Source organism: Marmota flaviventris, chromosome 12 (assembly GCF_047511675.1).
Source record: "Marmota flaviventris isolate mMarFla1 chromosome 12, mMarFla1.hap1, whole genome shotgun sequence".
NCBI lineage: Eukaryota > Metazoa > Chordata > Mammalia > Rodentia > Sciuridae > Marmota > Marmota flaviventris.
In genome coordinates this window covers 11,156,730-11,170,999 of record NC_092509.1, presented here as the reverse complement: position 1 = coordinate 11,170,999, position 14,270 = coordinate 11,156,730, and the positions used below count along the sequence as shown (strand labels likewise).

The 14,270-nt window shown below is 54.8% G+C and overlaps 1 protein-coding gene across 1 annotated transcript in view; it reads right to left on the bottom strand.

Annotated features, from left to right (window-relative positions):
- The window catches only part of Disc1 (DISC1 scaffold protein), a 198,672-nt gene that overhangs the window by 90,075 nt on the left and 94,327 nt on the right, over positions 1-14,270 (bottom strand). The window lies entirely within an intron of this gene.

The following is a 14,270-nucleotide window of genomic DNA, read 5'->3' as shown; positions in this document are numbered from 1 at the left end:
ATAGTCGAGTTTGTGTACAGAAGTCAGGTTTAAGCTGAACTGCTCATGTGCTCTTATCTGACTGGACTCTTCAAAAGGGCATCATATAGAGATGTGCACAGTTGACCATTAGTGTTACCCTCTGTGTTGGCCGGTGCCAGGTCAGAAGTCCTGAGCGAGGGCAGCTGGTGTCTTCCTCTAATGGGCTCTGTGAGTCCCCAGGAGAAGGAAGAGCCACGTACTGTTCTGCTGTGCTATGGATGGCTGATCCAGGGGGGACACCCCTCTGCATGACGTGAAGAGGGCCAGGAGCAAAGTGGGCTCGGCCCAGGGTCTTTCCATGCTATGGAGATCAGGCACCAGGGACTCGTGCTTTTTCTTAGAAAGTCCAGGACAAAGGAATCATGAACTGTCTGCAGACTGGTTCTGAAATGAGCCGGGACCTACCTCTTGGCAGTTTTGAGTTCAGTCTACCCGCAGGTTCTGAAGGAAACCCTACTGTCACATTAAAAGTCACCGTTCACATTTATCTGAATTTGACATGAAAACTATATTTTGTTTCAAAAAAAAGTTTTATAAACCATGCCAATCACAACGGAATTCTGAATAATCTAATTTTGGGGGGGTCAAGGATCTGCAACCCTGAGGGAACTTCACTGTGAGCTGTGTGAGCTGCTCTGTGGGGCACGTGCCACCTTCTGCAAGCCAGCGAGGTGCACTTGCCTCTCGTCATCCCTCGTCACGGGGTGGCCACATTTATCATGTGGACAAAGAGCAGGTCATTCTGCAAACAGGAAAACTGGCCCACACACAGAGCCCAGAAAGCTGATGGGGACATTGCTGGGGACTTCATGCCAACATTGACAGGAACAGGAGAAAATTCAGAAAGACTTTCTCTAGATGCAGAAAAATAGGGAAAACTGATGTTCCATCAATTTCACTTGAAGGCAAAAATCTCCTTCAAAAAACTTGGGAAGGCACAGAATCTGTCCCAGACACTTGGCCCAGAAGCATCCGGTGTGGTCAGGTCTGGACTCCACCAGACCCATCCCATGCAGACCCCACTGGCTCCAGAGGAAGCTCCAGGTAAGGAAGATCAGCCCCCCGTGCAAAGCACAATGGTGGGAGATACAGGGCAGGGGAGGCGTCCCCTTCAAGCCCCATCTCAGGTCTGTGCACAAAGGTGACAAACTCAAGGAAAGAGAGGACGAGAAGAAGTCTGGTGCTGAATCTGAAGACACAGAAGAATGGACTGTCCTCGCGATAGAGATGACGTCACCCCCGGGCTCCTCTCCCAACCTGTGCTGGGGTTGGACATGTTGGGCAGAGGACTTTCAGTAAAGCCCTGAAGTACTTAATGGTAAACCTGAACCACATGGAAGAAAAGACCATTCTTCACACCCGGCTCCTTTATCTCCATGTCTGAGGTGTGGAGCCAGATCTCTGTGCACGCCCTACACAGAGCTGAGCCGGCCTCCTCCCCCAGCCTCCGGGCCTACTGAAGCCACTGGAGGCTTGTCCTGAATCTCACCCTTGCTCCACTCAGCCCTCAGAGTGTGGGCTCCAGGGTGGATAGAGGGAGGAGGCCCAGGCTGCCTCAGGGCCCTTCAGTGTGTGACCAGCTCAGATCAGCAGAGGACCCAGGCTGCTGGAGCCTTGGGGCTCACACTGTCCCCATGCTTCCTGTTCTCTCAAGAAGAAAAACGCAGTCGAGATGCAAAATAAAAGAGAAGCAAGGGTCGTATTGAGATTTGCTTTCAAAAAGAACCAGAAGAGATGTAAATGCAATAACAAAATCGGCAGCAGGCCTAAGACAGATGTTCTGGGCTGCATGTTGGTGTCCTGCCAAAACTCACAGGTAGAAATCCTCCCCCCGGGGGGACATATCATCCTCACAAACAGGACTGACCTTATAAAAGGACCCAGAGGGCTCCCGCCCCTCCCACCATGTGAGCACACAGTGAGAAGGAGGCCTCTACACAGGGGCAATCAGCCTCACTATACCCGTCTGCCTGCATCCTGATCTTGGACTCCCAGCTCCAGAGCCGTGAGCAGATGCCGTCTGTGGTACTCAGTCAGGGCAGACCAACGGCACCGAGGCAGTGCTGATGAGCAGAGAGGAGGTGGACGGACATGGATCAATGGACAGGAGAAAGAAAATGAGCTGGACAGACCCAGGCCCGCTGCAGAAATCTTGGCAGACACAGGATTGTTTCTCAGCTGGGTTATCTGGGCAAACAGGCTTCCAAGATGGGGTGAAGGGACGCAGCCTGCTCAGCCACCAGCGCCCAGGCACCCTCTGCATCAATGACCCATGGCCAGTAGGAAGCCCTCAGAGGAGACTTTCTAAAGACCTTGACCAGTCAACACCATTTGTGGAAGCCACCCCAAAGTTCTTCAACCCCTACACCCCAGGGTCGCTTCCCGACAGTCCACTCTCCCAGATGGCAGAGCAAGGCCAGCCCAAGTGACACACGCCAGTTAGGAGAAGACCAGAAAAGCCAGGGCCGGGCAGCAAGGGAGTTCTGGGAGGCTACAGGAATTGACACCAAATTGTCACCTTCACCTAAGCAGCAAAAGGAGCCTGTGGTGGACGTGTGAGAGGCGGTGAGGTGGCACGCGCCCGGTGTGTGCGTGACCAGAGGGCAGAGAGCGTGCATCACGTCCAACACACAGCCCGGCTCCTCAGACTTTCCTCCTAGAGAAGCCAGTGTTACCCACGAGAAGTCTGAAACTCAGCCCCAAACGAAGCGCAAACTGACCAAACACTGGACACCCTGGGGACCTCCAAACAAAGGCCCCGTCCAGCGCCACCCCCAGAGGTAGGACCCAAGCGGTCCTGAGGCCACAGGCCAGTAAAGGACACTGCTGCAAGCACACTGGGGCCGCGTGTCCATAGGAGGACAAGATAGGAAATGGGCGAGGCTGTCTACTAGAGGGCACCTAAACTACTGAGTGGGTGACATCTGCTGTCTTTCACTTTTTTGTTGAAACGGCAGAACTGACAGCACCGCGGGTGGCATTGACGTCCCAGAGTCACTCGGCTCCAGACACACCTGCCTCCTGGAGCCGCTGGCCCTGTGGCCACACTTGCTTCTTACACACTTAACGTCATCTTAGAAAATGCAGCTCAAAAGTAGATTCGGAGGCTCCTACAGTCAAAGCTGCAGATAGGGAAGGATATTTTCGTACTGCTGTCTACACTCCGCCACAGGGCACTGCCCTGGAAGACAAGCCTGTGGAGCCCAGGGGCACAGACTTCACCAGTCATGGGCTCCTGGGAAGCACAGTGACCTTGCTGTGCCCTTCACTCACAGCCAAAGCTGGCTCCTCTGTACGGGTGTCTGAGATGATGTGGTGACAGTGACAGCCTCAGGAAACCTAAAATTAAATCCATGAGCCGGCGGCTCCTGCTCCTCTGACGCTGGCTGAGAGAAAGCAGAGCCAGGGCTGGGTCCCCAGGACCAGATACCAGAACCATTCACAGCTGCCAACACCCTCCCTTTACATAGAACCTCCCCTTACCACACTTACAGAAGTTCTGACCTGGCCTTTCCCAGCGTCACAAAGCAACCTGCTCCTCCCGTCCTCCCCTCCTCTCCTCTCCTCTCCTCTCCTCTCCTCTCCTCTCCTCCTGCTCTCCTCCTCCCCTCCTCCTCCCCTCCTCCTCCCCTCCTCCTCCCCTCCTCCTCCTCTCTTCCCCTTCTCCTCCTCTCCTCCTCTCCTCCTTTCCTCTTCCCCTCCTCCCCTTCCCTCCTCTCTTCCTCCCCGCCTCTCTTCCTCCTCCTCTCCTCTCCTCTTCTCCTCTCCTCTCCTCCTCTCTCCTCCTCCTCCCCTCCTCCTCCCCTTCTTTCCCTCCTCCTCTCCTCCTTCTCCTCTCCTCTCCTCCTTCTCCTCTCCTCTCCTCCTCCTCCCCTCATCCCCTTCCCTTCCCTCCTCTTCCACCCACCCCCTCCCCACCACCTCCTCTCCCCTTCTCTCTCTCCCTCCCTCCCTCCCACCCCATGGAGAACTCCATGAACATTCCTGGACAGCAGCACATTGCAATGCATTCCTGCGGGGTCAGTAGCTCTGCAGTTTCTTTTCTCTCCTGACACCAGCCATGCAATTATCTCAGAATGTTCCTTGTCAGGGTCAAACAGAGGCTCTAGCTTGTGCCTCCCAAGCCCCTGCACCCAAAGGCACTGAGAGAAAGGCATGGTTTGCTGGGATTGCAAACAACCAAGCCCAGCACGTGGGGGCTTCAGAGGGAAGGTCAGGGCCTCTCCTGAGCCTCCCCTGAGGGCCTCGCCAGCACCACCCCAGCTCCCCTTCCTGCCTCCTTCTGTTCCCTGACTAGGTGACCACAAAGCCACTGGGGATGGGATAAGCTCAGCCATGAGGAAGGTCCCCTGTTTCTCCAAGCAGCTGCCCTAGCTCCTAGGTCTGTCCCTCCCTTGTGTGCCACTCGGAGCACAGGACATGATCAATTTAGCCCAGCTGACCAGGTTGTCAGCAAACTGCCTGTGTCCTGTCCAGGTGGGGCCTGGCCCCAGAGCATGCAGGCCTCCACACACAGCATTGCACAGGGAAGCTACTCAGGAGAGAGGCATCGAGCAGGCAGCAGCGACCTGCCGGGCACTGCCGGGCTCCTTGGCACTGTGGCACCCTAAGATATGGAGCTGCCCCTGCTTCCTAAGCTCTGCTCGAGCAGGTCACACCTGTGAAGTGGGGGCCCAGACTGCAGGGAATGAGACCCAGTCTTCCTCCTGAGAAGGCCACAGCCCACGAGAGTCCCACAGGAGAACCCTGAGAAGAGGAAGCCAGGGCCTGGCGAGGGCTGTGCACATAAGAAGGACTCTGAGGGGACTTGGGGTAATGACAAGCCACACAGCCAAGCACAGAGCAGGGGGCCACGTACTTTGTCCTTGGCCTAAAATCCTGAACCTAGAAAAAACCTGAAGGGTCATTTGACAAGCAGAGAGGTATAAGGAAAGCACACACGTGCATGCACCATGTACACACCCACATGTGTGCACCTACATGTGTGGGCACATGTTACACAGGCACACACATGAGCAGACACCCATGCACACACTCACACATATATTACACACTCACGCACATGTGCATGCACACACACACTTACATATGTGCATGTGTGTCCATGTATACATATGTGTGCGTGCACATGTGTGCATACAGATACACAGATGCACATGTATCTACATAGTTGTGTGTTGTGCAAGTATGCACATGAATATATGCACATGTACAGGTGGGTGTACATGTGTGTGCACTCTCACATGTATGTAAGCATGCATGTGCATGTGTACTGGTATATGTGTACATGCATGTGCATAATCATGCCTGTGCATATGACATGTACATGTGCATGAACTCATGCGTACACACATTACAGGTATACAGACACTACATGCATGCATTTGCAGAGAGTATATGCACATGCATAGACTCATATACAGTTGTACACATACATATGCGTGTGTGTACATATACAGATGTGAATGCACATGTATGCACACATGAAGCAATGTATACACTGAGACACAGAAATATCACACACATACACACACCTACATACACACTCATACACACATGCATACACTCACAGATACACAAGACACATACAAGTACACAAAATAGAAATACACATACTTGCATACACACTCATACACACATGTATGTATACCCACATATGCTAAGACACACACACACCACAGACACACACCTGCATACACATATGTGCACATGCACACACACATTCACACTCACACTCACATGCATGCTCCTCAGTGCAATGAGGACTCTGCTCCCACCGTGCAGATTACTGTGAATGCAGAAGCAACGTGGGACAAAGCCTGGCAGAGAGTGTCATGGGGACGTCACTGCTCAGTAGTGCACAATCACACTTGCCATTTTTTAGACCAGTGGGCATTTGAACCCAGATCTTTTGGCAACCAGTAGGCCCACAAGTTCCCCTCTGTTCCTGCCGCCAGAGCGTCCTGCACACAGTCCAGAGCCTGACTATGCAGAGGAGCAAGGACCTGGACAGCCACTAGGAAGGAGCTCTGGAATCAGAATCAGCCCGCTGGCCCCCCAGAGGTTCTTGCTGAGGTGCAGAAGCCCCATCCAGGGATCTGAGAAGCTCTGCCCAGTCGGACTCCGCTCTCTCCTTCCTCGTCTCCCTCTGTGAACATTCACAGTCAGCCCACGACGTACAAGGCACCAACACCATCCCAGCTGACGTCAGAGTCCACGCTGCCTGATCCCAGACACAGGGCCTGGCAAGGACAGGGAGGAAGGCACAAGTGCCGCCTCCAAGCCACCCATGTGCCAAAAAGTCATGGAGTGGCAAAATGCTCTATGTCACCAACAGGCCACCAGGGGGTCAGATAGCTCTGCTGCGCTCTCCACCCAGGGGCAGGACCTTAGGCAGTGGCCTCCCCACAAGGGGTCCCACCTGAAAACAAGGGTCTGGACTTGGGAGCTCTCAGGTGCTGCTGGAAGTGTCTCCCTAACCCGCCTGCTTGCCGTCTTCCTCTCAGACCGGTTTGGCACTGTCTGCTGAGGACACTTTGGTGCTGGCAATGCATTGGGAAGAGGTGACAGAGGAGCATAAGTCAGCGATCAGGGCCATGCCAAGGACAAGGACAGAAGGGAGCACTGACAGCTGTGTGGCTCCCAGCTGCAGGGGTGTGGGGCAGGGGGCTGGGGCAGGATGAGACCTGGGCCGGCGGCTGAGGTGATCTCTACTTCTGCCGATTCCCAGGAGGACCCTGGGTTCCCAGAGCCAGAAATGGGTCCCTATGCGGCTCCTCAGGCTGCTGCCTGTTAAATTCTCCATCGCTGTCCTCGGCAGAGTTTCTAAATTCCCACATGCCCTGTTTTTCTACCTTAAAACACTTCCAAGAATGGAGGTGTCACGTGGACTTAACCAGAACGTGCAGCCTCAGGGACCGTGCCTCCCGGAGCTGCACCAGTCTCCTTGTGGAAGCAGGAGAGCCCAGGCGTGTCCTGTCCCCTCTGAGAAGGCCACCACAGCCCATGCAGGTGCACTCTGGGTCTGAGCAGAAGCAAGAGCAGAGTGTGGAGGCAACGGAGGATGGACAGAAGGCCAGGGTTCAAGTCTTGGGTGGGCGCCAGGTGGAGCCACCGTGTCCCCCCACAGCCTCCTGGCCTCCTGGAACCTCCTTCCCTCGGTGACCAAGCTCTTCACGCTGGGCCCTGTTGAGTGTTCCACCTCTGCCCAGCAGGGACCTGGTGTCCGTCCAGGTTCCCACGGCCCTTCAGGGTTCCCACACTGGCCTAAGCGGTCGGCGTCCTTCAGGTCTCTGATGAGGCTGTGTCCTCATGGCTGTGTCCTCTGCTGCCCCACGGCTCAAACCTGCTCACCCCGCAGTGACATGAATGGGTGGTGGAAGCCAGGTCCTTGGAGGTCAAATAGCCCCCTCATCATGTCTCTCTCAGGGGGGCACGGCCAGGTCTGGCCACACAGCTCCAGGCATGTCACCAGAGGTCAGCTCTCCCCTCAAGGACTCAGTCTCCTGGTTCAGGTGGGAGAACATTTGCACCCTAAGATCTCACAAGGAAACATTCAAACGGCAGTGCAACTTACCTGGCGAGGGGTGGGCAAATGGGTGACCTGGGGTGAGGGTCTGTGGATGAGGGGTGCTTGAGATGCCTTCCACCTCAAGCTCTGCCTGGTTCTCAGGCTCAGCCTCCACAGAAACACGGTTCTGCCCAGGCAGAGCTTGGCTCTTGAGCCGAGCCCAGGCTGTGCCCCCCACAAATGCTGGGGAGGATCGGCAGCTTCCAACACCGGCACAGAGGCTGGGACAGACCTTCAACAAGTCACCATGAAGAGGGCAAGAAGAATGAGACGTCTCTGCCTTGCTGTCCTCTCCACTCAATATTCCACCCTAGGGTCCTCCGGCCCATCCTGAGGCTGGGAAGTGGGTTTGTCCACAGCCCCACTCAGCCGCAGAGCTGCTGCGACTCGACCTGAGCCATTCTAAGGTGACTCAGAGTGAGCTGAGCCACTCCTGAGCAAGGTGTTCCCTGGGAACCCCATGAAGCCCTCTAGGAGATAGCCACCACTGGACAAGAGGCGGGTGGGGCTGGCGGGAGCTGGGGGGCTTCATCACTGATGATAACGTTTGCAACACTCTCTAGCAGGTCAGGTTGGCCCCAGCAGGATGCTCAGAACAGGGACTGGTCGGCTCCCTGGCTGGGGCATGGCCTGGACCCAGGCCAGGGGCCGTGGCAAAGGCCTATTCTGTGGCTCTTGGGGTGGAACAAAATGCTGCAGAGATGCAAGGCCCAGGGGAGATCATTGTGGCTCACGCCTGACACCACCTTCTGGAAGGGGGCCGGCAGGGCAGACCTTGGGGAGCCTCTGGGAGGAGGCTGGCAGGGCGGACCTCAGGGAGCCTTGCCTCGACTATGGGGACAGCCATAGATGAGCTCACAGCAGAAACTGCCATGGTGTCAGCCTCAGGGCCTGAGCAGGCAACGCCCCGACTCACCAGCGTGAATTTCGGCACCTTTGAGCATTTTACTTATCCACGCCCAGGAGAACCCACGGTGGTCATGGGCTTAATACACGGAGGATTCTTGGATCCACTGCCACAACCCGCATCCAGGATGATCCCTAACAAAGGCCTCACACCCTCACCCCCACCATCCCTAGCGGTCCCTGTGGCCCCGGTGGGTGTCAAGCGCTCCCATAGCGGGTGGCCTCTCCAGACCAGCTTGTTCCACAGGCATATTCGCCTGAGACAAACCCGCGGGCACCTCAGCAGTTGCTCCTTCTTGGGTCTGAGCCACCCCACTGCGAGGACACACGGTCCGCTACTCGACGTTCAGTCCACCTGTCCCCAGTGTTGGCAGTCGAACTCGCGCTGCTGCAAGCACTGGTTGTACCTCCTACAGGCATGACCTCTGACCTCTACAGAAGTGGGATCGCCAGGTCACATGACTAGTGCCACGGTTAACCTGAGAGGGAGCTGCCCAGGGTTTCCCAGGCGGCCCTGCCCTGGACACCCACCAGCACCCATGGAAAACTCCCCACTGCACGCTCCCGCCAGCACTTCTCCTGGCTGTACTTCTCATCTTAGCCACAACAGTGGGTGATGTTTTTTCTTTTTCAAGCGAAACATTTACAAACGTAAGATCACATCTAATCGTCTACTTTATGAAGTAAGACTGCTCAGGAACCTGGACATCACACAAGTCAAGTTTCCTTAATGGCTAGACACCAGCTTTGGGGAAGCCTGAGAACCCCTGTGTGGACAAAAGGCCTGTCGGGTCCAGCCCCTCTCACTAGTGCAGCTTCAGGTCCCGTCTCCCACTCGGCCAGTCCTGCCAGAGGGATAACCACATGAGCGATGGCCACTGGGGCCCTGGTGTGAGCTGAGCACCAAGCCTCGTCTACTACAGACATCCTTCATCTCCCCAGCTCACAGCCAGTGAGGCAGACACTGTCCACACAGCCGCCTCTTCTTCATCTGTGGACCCCAGAGGATGCCTGGAACCGTGTTAATACTAAATCCCACATACTCTGCATTCTTCTCACATGTGCACTTGATAAAGTTTAATGTGTAAACCAGGCACAGTAAGAGATTAACCACAATGATCCTAAAACAGAACAACTATAGCATACGATAGACAGAGTTAGGTGAACACCACCTCTGGCTCTCCTTCAAATACCATACTGTACCTGACCTTCTCAGGACAGTGTGGTATACAGTGCCAAGTGAGATGGAGTGGGTGGGTGAGGCAGGCACTGGACGCCATGAAGGACACTAGGTAAGTGTCCAGTTGATCCAATAACTGAGGCCACTTCTGCATGACCAATGGGAGGGTAGCGTACACAGTGAGGATACACTGGACGGGGGCGTGATTCACACCCCAGGCAGGTCGGGCAGAACAGCAGGAGATTTCATCAAGCTACTGAGGAAGAACAGCACGCTAATTAAAACACACGAATTGCTTCCCCCTGGGATTCCATTTAGCATGTTCAGACTGCAGTTGACTGTGGGTAACTAAAACTAGAAAGTGAAACCTCAGGCAAGGGGGAGACACAGCCAGGGACCCCCATGAGAAACAGGGCCTCAGGATAAGGGAAGAGACCTCTCGGGGGATTACAACAGCACAGCCAGGCTCAGTCGGACGGGTTGACAGTCGGCCCAGCACATCGGGAGGCAAAACAGGAGGCAGAGCAGAAGCTCAGGGCAGCACAGGACTTCAAACATAAGCCTGCCCCACAACGCACCGCCTCAGAGGTCTGCGGGGGCAAATCAGCGAGTGGAAAAAGGGCCCGAGCCACGCTTACACACAGCTCCTGGCACAACTAGACATCTGTCCCTGTCGGCACCAAGCAGACCCTGGGACGTGACACGGGCTGACAGCAGGGACCCATGACCTTCACAGCTGAGGGGCAAGCACGGGAGGGACAGGACGGGCCACCTCTGTGGAGGCCACAGCTGCTTCCTTCTCATGCACACTGGGGCACAGCTCTTCTCCTCCACTGGGTAGGCAGTGAGACTGACTCTCCCTTCCCCTCCCCCGTCACTATCAGGGAGCAAGAACCATTTCTACCACTGAAAATTAGTGATGGTTCATTCTCCTGGAAATACCCAGGGAGCTCCGCCCTGCAAATCTGGACACGAGCCGTTCCAGGCACGAGTACAACACACCTTACTTCATGCTCTAATGCAAACGGTCAATTTCTCAAGTGAGGCAGAAAAAACATAGATCAGAAACACACCAGTGTCTTCACGTCAAATTCCTCCACCCTATGTTTAGTGACCTCATGGTGTCCTGCTTCATGGAAGAGGAAGGTCTCAAGCCCGGCAGTCAAAGAGAGAGCCGGTGATTTGTTTCAGGGTTCCATGCCCAGATGTCACTGGAGGCCAAATAGCAGGCATTAAGGCTTGGATATGAGGGATGCCCCCAGAAGGTCACATTGTGTGAGACAATGCAAGAAGGTTCAGAGGTGAAATTATGAGAGGCGGAACCCTAATTTCAGATTAATCCACTGATGGATTAACTGGGTGAAGGCTGCAGGCAGTAGGTGTGGCTGGAGGAGGTGTCACTGGGGTGTGCCTGCAGGGTTTATATATTGTCCCTAGTGAGCAGAGTTCTCTGCCTCCTGGTGCAAGGTCCTGAGCAGCTTTCCTCCTCCACGCCCTTCCACCATGATGTTCTGCCTCATCTTGGGCCCAGAGCCATGGAGCTGGATGACCGTGGACTGAACCTCTGAAACCTGACCCAAAATAGACATCTCCTGCTCTACGTTGTTCTTGTCAGGCCTTTTGGTCACAACAATGAGAAGCTGCCTAAAGCAGCAGCATTTCAGGTTTGGTGATTAGGTGCAAAGAGCCACACTTTGGGACAGAAAGTCTCGCATTGCCCCTGTATTTGCACAAAGTGCCCTAATACGTTTCCCAGGGACAGCCATGGCTGGTTCATACATCTAATGGAGACCAGCAAGACAAGATGACCTTCCTAATTATCGTGATGAGAAGCACAATTGCAAGTGACTTTAAAACACATGGTGAACTTCATTATGCTAAAATATAATAGCTTCTGCTTTGGGGCTCATGATGAATATTAATGTGGGGACTCCAGAGGGAAATTGTGCTCTAAATTTCATATTGTATAAAACCCTTTCAATACCAAAGAGAGCATTTATTTATAGTCATCAGGCTTCTTCATAGATGCTATTAAATATTCCATTAAACATGGCAAAACGGAATGAGTAATTACAGAACACTGAGGGAGGGATAATGATCACCTTTCCCACGTCAGCCCAAATGCCAGGCAGAGTGGGAGCACCAAGGCCCCCCAAGCAGGACAGGGAGGGTGCAGAGGGCCGGGTCCTGCCCCAGCTCAGGTGGGGGGGCCGTGGGTGGGCATGGTCCACTGCTCCATCAGAGCAGGGGATGCAGTTGAGAGCAGAGGTCCAGGGCCTGGAAATGCACATGTGGGGTGGGCGTTGGCGGCTGGGATGCGGGCATTCCAAAGGTGGAGGGGAGAGTGAGAAGCCAGGGGAGAGGGGCTGGCATGGAGGGAGAGTCTGGTGCCCTGCAACAGGAGGGCAGGAAGGAACCTTCTGGAGCACAGTGGGTCCTGAAGTGTCCTGTGACTTGTGAGGACAGATCCTTGGAGGAGGGGGCTCAGACTTAATGCCAACACTGCTGGTCTCCCTGGCAAACCCTTTCCCATGCCTGAAGAGAAGAGGTGACGTGCTGTCTGGCACCCCTCCTAGACGGGGACGGCCTTCATCTTCTTTTCCCAGTACCTCCTCCTTCACACTGCAGCTTCTGGGGCCACGGGAAGGGCGGCAGACGCTCTCCAAGGTCCACTGGATGACAGCAGGCTTTGGGAGGAAGGAGTTCCTGTGGTGGGGTTTCCCTGGATCTGAGTAAGGAAATGGGAACAAAGGGGCGGGGGAGGCCGGAGACAGAGAAGGGCTGAGCAGGAGCCACATCCTGAAGGGACACGTGGCTCCTTTCCTCCACCGCTGCTTGATGGTGGGGGAAGTGCACACGGAGACCCTCCCGGGCTGATCAGGAGGACCCATGGCAGCAGCTGCCTGCACGGTACGTTCGCCCTTGAGGCCAGGCCCACCACACAGGAGCCTGTCAGCGTGGTATAAGTCTCCTCTGCCCTCCGCACTAGGAAGGTCAGAGTTCATTCTGAGTGGTGGCCTCCGTGAGCGAGCTCCAGCTACGGGGATGCGAGTGTGTGGCAACCGCCTCAACACAGACGTGGACTTACGGCCCTGCTCTGCCGCCGCTCAGTCTCTGGGAAGGGTGGGGTGCAGCAAAGGACAAGCTGACATTGTCCAAATTCTAGCGCATCTGTCCCCTCCCCCAGCGTGACGGACACACAAGGATCCAGGTCAAACACTGGGCCAGCACAGAGCCAAAGTGAAGGGCTCAGTCACCTGCCCAAGCAAGACAGCCCCCCACGGCCATGACAAGTGCACCTGTCCTCGTTGGGGAAGGAGAACACGATATCTGGGATACATGGGATGTAAAGCAGCCATGGGAAACAGGAAGAGAGAGATGTTCAAACAGGATAAAATAGCCAAAAATCTTAACATCGCTTTGGCAAGTAAAATTTGGGTGCAATTAAATTCAAAGGCAGAGCACGTGGTCATTTGTTGATGACTTAGAAAGACTTCAGAAACAACAGTGCCAGGAGGAACATGAAAGAAGCAGTGACACCACCACCCGGTGACACTGGAGGAGAGTGGGTGGGACGGAGGCCACTCCGAGCCAGATCAACAGCACAGGAGCTGACACTGCCCACCTGGTGACGCTGGGATCTAGAGAAGAGTGGGTCGGACAGAGGCCACTCCGAGCCAGATCAACAGCACAGGAGCAGATGGGCCCGGAGGCCCACGTGGACTCCACAGGGCTGCATGTGCAAGCATAAGAACACCCAGAGGTCACCAGCAACCGACGGTCACCACACACAAAGGTTGTCCCCCGGGGGTGCAGTGCATGGGGGCTTCAGAGAAGAGGAAGTGGGAGTGGAAGGTCAGGGGCTGTGCAGGAAGCTGACTTTGTTGTGTCAAAGAGGGAATCGAGGTTCCTACAGAGCTCGTCATTGAAACACTGACAGCTCCCAGGTCGCCGAATTTAGCTGGCCCCAGGGAAATTAGCCTGCCAGGCCTCGGAGAGTCAGGTTCAGTTAAAATGATTCAGGGCCTCACTCCCCAAAGCCTGCATCACACAATGTCCTGCACAGCTCACCATCAAGAAGCCTGGAAGATCACAATCTCGTTCCCTGTGTAGCACCCCCCACACCCGGTGATTTACAGGACAGCACATGGGTCTTCCTTGGTCGGCAGGGCTCCTCACTCCCTCCCCAGGAGCCGAGGAGGTGCCAGTCCTCCGGGCAACGCCTTCCTGACAGGAGCACAGGGCAAGGCTGAGCCGCATTTGGGGCAGGGGCAGAACTGTTGGCAAATACCCAGAAAGTGTTCCAAGAATTACAAATTTGTGTCCAATTAAATGATCATAGTTCAACATCTTTCTGAATTATGGTTTCCAGGTTCCCTTAGTGACCATTCAAAAGTAAAGAATTTGGGTTTTAGTATAAAGTAAGTGATCACCATAAAAGTGACAATCGACAGAGCATCCTGTCACTTAATTGATGCAGAAGAGGCTTGTGTTCAGGTCTGGAATAAAAGAAGGCGCTGGAAAGTTTCAAAAATGAAGAAACCTGCCTCTCTGTTCAGGGTGCTTGACCTGGTCCACAGGGCACTCAGGGTG